The sequence below is a fragment of the Triplophysa rosa genome, linkage group LG7 (genome assembly GCF_024868665.1).
Source record: "Triplophysa rosa linkage group LG7, Trosa_1v2, whole genome shotgun sequence".
Classification (NCBI taxonomy): domain Eukaryota; kingdom Metazoa; phylum Chordata; class Actinopteri; order Cypriniformes; family Nemacheilidae; genus Triplophysa; species Triplophysa rosa.
In genome coordinates this window covers 3,899,784-3,905,783 of record NC_079896.1, presented here as the reverse complement: position 1 = coordinate 3,905,783, position 6,000 = coordinate 3,899,784, and positions in this window count along the sequence as shown.

Genomic DNA, 6,000 nt, shown 5'->3' with positions numbered 1-6,000 from the left:
TTAGTCCCATGACTTCTTGGCTCTTTGCAATTTGATTTACAATCAATTTCGTATTTGTAAGGAAAAGCAATGCAATGAATACCAAAAGCTGCAGCTGAAATACACAGGACATGTGAAGAGCTGGACATGGGAAAGTAGAAAGATATATGTGCAGCTTTACGTTGTTAATTTCTGTATTTGACAGGGATACACTTTAGAGAGAACGCTAGCGTCTGGATCGGCTTTGATGTGGTTTGTGGTGGCTGTGTGTGGTTATTAAACTCAATGGGAAGCATCTTGGAATCCATGTTTAAATGTCCTGCATCAGCCGTACATATTGCTTCTAGCTATTTCTAGAATGGCTCCCACATGCTGTCCGGCTACAGGTTTCAGCCATTTGGACAGGCAATTCAAATCGGTTGCTTTCACTGAACAAAGAAAACGATTGTTGGGAACATCTGAAAGGAAATGTGGAGTTTTCTCTCTTATCAGGACTGTATGAGGTAAAGACGGACGTACGCTGTGAGATAAGCATAAGGTGCACAGAGGTTACATTCACACACTGTCATATTGTAGCGTTCGGCAGGTGGAAATTGCTTAAGTACATTGTGTGACCAAGGTGGAGTATGTACAGTATGAGTTGACTGAGCAAACAAGCAGAGCTGTAGAGAGAAGATACGCACGTGTTCTTTTCATTTTTTTAGGAAATGACCGATTTTGGAGATGAATATGTCCTGGATAGATGAACACAGATATTTAAGTCAAAGTATAAACGAGCAGTGTTGGGTGTAACTAATTACTAAGTAATTAGTTACTGTAATTTAATTACTTTTCCCTTGAAAAAGTAAAGTAAGGGATTACTCTTATTTTTCTGTAATTTAATTACAGTTACTTCTGATGTAATTGAACTAAATACTTTGTGTAATATGTGTGTGTGCAGAAGAGGAATTTACATCAAAATTCAAAGTCTAACTTTAAAATCCATGCTTTAATGTATAATTCTCACATTTGTAATTGATAATAATACTTTATGTACTTTTATATTATTTATTTGAATGAATTAAAAGAGCCGTTTCATGTCTATCCTTGAATCACTTAACTCATCAAGGTTGATGTAGGATATAGAAAGTAATTTGTAATAAGTAATTAAATACTTTTTGAAGAGAGTAACTTGTACAGTAATCTAATTACATTATCGAATGTGTAATTAGTAACTAGTAATTAATTACTTTTTCAGAGTAACTTACCCAACACTGTAAACGAGATATCAAATGAAGCTAATATCATTGTACAAGAGCGTGTTTCTTTCAAGTGCTTGTTGTTTGTGTATTAAAAATGTAAATATTTTAAAGGGAACGTTCAATTTATAATTCATCTCAAGCCTGTTTCACTTTCTTCGGCAGAACACAAAATATATTTTAAAGAACGTTGGTTATCGAACAACATTGACACAAAACCACTGAGACATATCTCAAAATATCTTCTTTTGTGTTCCACAAATTTTTTTTGGGATAAATATATGATGACAAAGGTTTTTTGTTTTTTTTAACGTTATATGACTTTCAACTTTTGATTCTACAACGTGTTTTATGTACATATGATGTAATGTTACTTGAGTCGTGCATCTTGACCGAGGCTGACCCAAGGGCCACCTAAATCTGCACCAAACCATGTCTGGTTTTAAAATAGGATCCATCTTCTCGTAGAGGTTCCTGAGAAAGTCTGACCTCTAACCTCGCCGACTCGACTTATGTCAGCTTGTCTCGGCTGGACACCAGGTTCCTCATACCGAGATCTACCACAAGGTGTTGTAAGAGAGATTCACAAAGGCATGTTGTGGTTTTACTGTTTTCTCTGATAATATTGTCATCTTTAGTGAGGGGTGCCAATGCAGGAAGACGAGGGAGATAAGACACCATCCTACAATGTTCTCAGCAGGCGACCAAGCATTGCTTGAGAAGCAGCCACAACGTTCCTTAGTAGTGTGTGGTATGTGTTGGGGGATGTGTGGGATGGTCGTCTGTAATTTGGTGATAGCAGATCTTTTAAACTGAGAACTTGCTCCCCCACAGGGGTCCTAATGAACATCAGTATATCTGCGCTCACACAGACTGTAACTGATGCCTCAACGAAAGAGGGAAATTCCTCAGAAACAGATATGGATTTTCTATAGAATCACCTTCCTTTGTGACTGATTTTGAGTTACCTGCATCCTTTTTTTGGTTGGTTGAACTTCCTCTTTGTTAGAACATGTGAGATAGATTTAAACATCAAACACACACAAGCGTGCACATTTTGTCGTGAGTTTACCAAGCGAATGACAGAATTATTTAATTATTTAAAATGAGACAGTAAGAGCAGAAGTCAACCAGGCCAAACAAAGGGCGTCTAAAATAGGCATATTGCTTCTGTCATTTTGAAACCTTGTGTCTTCATTTTTTATAAGTTATGTTCATGATTGAGTTAGGATTAAAAAGTTAAATGTTTTTCCATTTCCTAAAAACAGAGGTTTCAGAAGGTTTCAGAAAAACTGCAAAAATATTTTTTTTGAAGTTTTGAACATTTTTATTGGGAAATAGTGAACATTTTGGCTCCTATAAGGCTTCCTCATTTGTAAGTTGCCTTGGATAAAGCATGAATGAATGAATGAATGAGTGTAAATATTTATGACAATTCTGATTTAGGATCTTCATTTTCTTTCTTTCTTTCTTTCTTTCTTTCTTTCTTTCTTGTTTATCTTTTGACAATTCTTTTTCTTTCTTTCTTTCTTTCTTTCTTTCTTTCTTTCTTTCTTTCTTTCTTTCTTTCTTTCTTTCTTTCTTTCTTTCTTTCTTTCTTTCTTTCTTTCTATCTTTTGCTGTGTTTCACTGCAATTGTTTGCTAAAGATCCATTTAAAATGTTAATTTTAAGGATAAATTTACCGTCCAGTTTAACTGTTTGATAAACTGTATGTATTAAACATAGATGACATATTCATTTTATTATTAGAAGATTTTAGGCATAAACCTAATGAGAAATCATAATGGTCTAGTAAAATTTAAAGTATTCATTCAAGAGTTTCAAAGAAGCAGACCCAGTTTACTGTTACTCTTTCTGCCATGACAGGTTTCACTTCTGCTTTTGATACACTGACAATTTGACCACATACCACTAACTGTTAAGAGTGTATAGCAGGGGCCCCTCAAATGGGGATGAATCAGCCACTACAGCAGTTCTGAACGTTACTTATGCAACGCTTATTTCTTTTAGACAGACTTACTGAATAGAACTCACATTACATTTCAAAAAGCGTCATCGAAACCAAGGCTAAAGTAGCATTTATTATAATGTTATACAATACCAATACAGCTTTTTTATTAAACAAATCACCAGTTTGTTTGTTTAACTAATCAAAACCTTCATAGGCCTTCTGTGTGCATTCTCACATGTAGTTTATCTGTTGCATTGATCATGCAGTTTCAGGCCTCAATGTAGAATTGAACTTTTCGTGAAATCTATAAGTAACTTTTTACATTTTGACAGTTGTCAAATATGGATAAATTTGAACAGATATTTGAAAGAATGCTTGTAACCAAACGGTTCTATGGTTGACTACCATAGTAGGGAAAATGACATTGGTAGTCAAAAGTGCCCCAGAACTGTTTGCTTTTCTACATTCATCTTCTTTTGTGTTCAACAGAACAAAGAAATGTATAAAGCAATTGTTCCTACTAGTCAATGGTGGCCAAGAACTGTTACAAGCATTCTTCCAAATATCTTTCTCTGTGTTCATCAGCACAAAGTAATTTATACAGATTTGGAACAACTTGAGGGTTTGTCATTTTCAGGTGAACTGTTCGTTTCATGCTATCATCTCAGTGTCATCACGATCATATCTGTCACACAAATGATAAAGTTTCGTTAGCGGTTGGGCTTTCCCTGAGTCTGAGCAAGAGCTAATGTACCACTGCTAAAATCCACCCAACTCGGAGTTGAAAAAATGCTTGCAATACATCATTGGTTTGTTTTAGAAAAACTTGAGCGCCTTCAAGGCTTGTGCAAAGATTGAGAACGTAAAATGTCATTGAACACACAACCACACACGCATGTCCATCCAAGACAACTAGAGGAACAGAAGGAGCTCAGTATTAGAATGAAAAACAGATGCAAACACGCGCGCGCGCACACACACACACACACACACACACACACACACCAGCCCTCCAGTCTCTCTATAAGAAACATCTGTTTATTTTTGTAGGGAAACTCTCCATCAGAGAGGGTTGCTAAGAGAAACTCAAACTATGTCCCGATATAAAATTCCTTGAGGGTTCCACGTATGCATTTACAGCAGACAGTGCGAGTCAAGGTCATCGCTGCTAGATGAAGCAAATCAGTCCTAAAGGGATAATTCATCTAAAAATGAAAACTCACTCTCATGTCGTTTCAAACCTGCATGACTTTTTTCTTGCGTAGAACACAAAAGATAGTTTGAAGAATGTTGATAACTGGCACCCATTCACTTGCATTGGTTTTGTGTCCATTAGGGCTGTCACGATAAACCGACGATAAATATCACGTGATTTATGCACAGCTTTTGAGTGAAGTACGGGAAAATGCTGCTGCATCCGAAAGCCAGAGGGCGCTCTCGTGCGGGAACTCCAAATACGCACTGCAGAAGAAGACCATAACACCTTCTAGAATCTAGGAAATGCCTATGGACATCTTTTTATCACTGTTACTCAAGCCTCATCAGGTATTTTTATGATAAAGTATATTTATAATCATCATGTTTGACGGGTGTTGCTTTTTCAAATGCACGTTATAAGCGACTCAAACTCGCACTGCTTTAAGATCGAGCAGCATTTCCTACTGATCCCAGACACGTGCTTCACGGACAAGCTACGCATTAAAAGAATGTCGACACATTGCATATCGCGATAAATTATCGTGCAGCCCTAGTTTCCATACAATAGAAGTACTGTAAATGGGTGCCGCCGCTGTTCGGTTACCAACTTTCTTCGAAATATCTTCTTTTGCGTGCTGCAGAAGAAATGACAAGAGGGTGAATTTTTTGGGTGAATTATCCCTTTAAGATTTTTTTGGCACTTTCCTACAAACAGAGTACAACAAGTACCTTAATGTTTCCTTGTCGTCTAAATAGCCAATGTGAAAGATTGTGATTGTATATCAATTACAAAAACGACAAGATACGCATTTTCCATAAATTACAGAAAGGTATTTGTTTGAAGGTATTTGAGTTTTGGGGTGAGCTTTCTTGAGTGGAAAATATACGGCACCGGCAACGTTTAATCAGAATCAGAATCATCCTTGATTCTGTTTAAATCTCCTTCTGTGAAATTCACATGGCACCCACATGAGTGTTCAGCAGTAATGTGAAGGGGAGGAACTTATTTGAGCCTCTTCCTTGAATGTTCCCATCAGTATAGGAATTCTAGACAGTAAAGAGTGTCGGGGAAAAGCCAGACTGCAGAGAGAGAGAGAGACAGAGAGGTGACCTAAGATCGAGCGGAGAACTTGATTTAAAGTGGAGTGAAATCAGATAGGTGAGAGAGGGCACGACTATAGTACACCCAAATTTAGACCGAGCACCGGGTGTAAAAGCGACTCTGTGAAGCTACCACAGATGCCAGGGGGCCCTGAATCAGCAGAACATTGAACACCACATCCGTTTCTCTTGACCATATAGGGAAAAGAGTTGGCACAGTTGCCCCATAGCATTTGGTGACCACAACTGACCCGCAACCCGACGCCACGCGTGCCACCCCGCATTCACTGAACCCTTCATTCCCTGGGATCTCCGACTTCCCAGAAACAATGTCTCACTGTGCGCTGAACGCTGTCTTAAAATGGAAAACTTTGGCCTTGACGTTACTGCATGTGCGCTTCTATATTTTTGATTCTTGAAATCACGAGACTGCTCACGGTGCATTCGGTTCAGGATTGCAATTTACAGTATAGTGTTTAAACCATTTGTGACGTTCTTAAAGTAAGCCGAGATGCAAACCGTATTATCCTGT